Raw genomic sequence first — 2,102 nt, 5'->3', positions numbered from 1 at the left:
CCCCCATCGAGAGCGAAAAAAACCCGGCTGGATGAAAGATTTTTGGGTTTCGGGGAACTGATTTTTTAAAATTTTTATTTTAGTTTTTTTCGGGTTTTAACCCCCCCCCCTTTTGCTTGATAGGGGGGGGGGGATAGTGCTACCCCAGGGGTCTTGTCTCTGTGGGAAACATGTTTTAAAGGGAAGGGCCGGGGAAAAACCCTTTAAAGTAGTTTTGGGTGAGCGGAGGAGCGGAGGAAAAAGCCGAGAGACGGAGTTGGGTCCCGGGGGCTCCTGTGGACCCCCCCGGTGTCCCCTTGTGACTGATAAAGGGTTGGGGTTCCCCTTTTTATAAGCGGTATCGTGCAGTTGTGACATGGGGTTTTCCCCCGTATTGTCCCTTATAGAAAGTGTCCGGGAAAAAAAACAGTGTAAAAAAAGGGAAAAGGGACTATCATTTTGTGTTTATTTGGGTGACTGCATCCCCATTTGGCTTTTCCCCTGGGGTTTGTTCTGGAACGCTGGGGGTCTCGGTGCCTCTTGGAGGTTCAGTTTTTCCAAAACCCGAAATATAAACGAATTCTGCCTAGCCTCCCCTTGGGTTTGGGTTGGCAGAGAAAACGGGGGCGGTGGCCGTAACAATATTTATATTTATATTATATATAATAAAATCTATATAATATATATAATATATATATTTTTAATATATATATATATAATATATATATATTTTTATACAAAATTTTATAAAACATTTTATATGGTGGGTGTTTGTGGTTTTTTGGGGTGTGGTGTGTGTGGTGTTGTGGTGTGGGTAGGGAAAGGGAAAGTGGGGCAGTAGTTTACCCCTTTTCCCTTTGGGGTCACTCGGGGGGCCCTTTTAAAAAACATTCTAGATTTGATGAAAAAAAACATAGCCCCAAAAAAGCAATTTTCTTTTTATTATGACAAAAATATAAAAACAAAAATTTTTATCACACGTCATTTCGGGGGAGTCAGTCATTATGAAAAGAGAGGGGGGGGGACTTTCAATATAAACCCCTTTTTTTGGCTAAATTTGGGAGGGAATTGGAGGGGTTTTTAAAACTGGGAAAAAATTTTTCCGGACATGTTTTTGATGGGGAAAAAAAAAGGGTTAGTATACTCGACCCATGTTATTTACATACAGGACCCTTCCCCCCTTTTCTTTAAAAAAAGGAAAATTCCTTATGTATTTTCATTAGGTCATTAAAAACATCCCCCAAAAATAGATACGCAGTTTTTTAAATTAAACCAAAAAAGTAAAAAAAAAAAATAAAGATTGGCACATTAGTGGCCCAAGGTGAGAGTTCCGCTTATTAGGTCCCGATTTCTCGATCCGTTTCATTTCCGTTTGGGCCCGGTTCGCAGGGGGAGGACGTCGGCCGTTTTCCTTCAGGGGGAAAAACCCAAACCCGGAAGAAAAGGAAACGATTTCTTTTTCTTTTCAATAAAAAAAAAGAAAAAAAAGCTTTTCAGCGATGTCTTCCGTTTTTATACTGTGGCATTTTGCCTCTTCGTCCCTTTGTAAGATAAATTTGGGTTTTTTTAGGGGGATATGTTTTATTATATAAATACAAATATACACAATATGGGTTATATGTATATATATATGAATATATTTTTATATTTTTATATAAAATTAATATATATTATTATAATATATAAAATTTTATAATAATTATATGGGGTGTGTGTGTGTGTGTGGGGTGGGTTAAAATATGTTTTTTCATATATATATATAAATAAAAATATATATTATATATATTTATATAAAATATATATAAAATTTTGTATGTGTGTTATATATATTAATATAAAATATATATAATATATAAAAAAAATATATAAATATATAAATAAAAATAAATGGTGTATGGTATATATAAAAACCCCATAACGTATGTGTGTGTTTTATATGATTGAAAGGTATATACGTTTTATATTTTAAATATATATTTTAAAATATTTTATAAAATTTTAAATTAATATTCATTTTTTTTATATAAGTTATTTTACCCCGCTGCAGCGAGCATTGTGTTTTTCCCTAAAAAATTTTAAAAATAGTAAACACCCGTGTGTTTTTGATTTGAAACATATTCAGC

The sequence above is a fragment of the Penaeus monodon genome, unplaced genomic scaffold, assembly GCF_015228065.2.
Source record: "Penaeus monodon isolate SGIC_2016 unplaced genomic scaffold, NSTDA_Pmon_1 PmonScaffold_1828, whole genome shotgun sequence".
NCBI lineage: Eukaryota > Metazoa > Arthropoda > Malacostraca > Decapoda > Penaeidae > Penaeus > Penaeus monodon.
Note: the sequence above shows the minus strand (reverse complement) of the source record.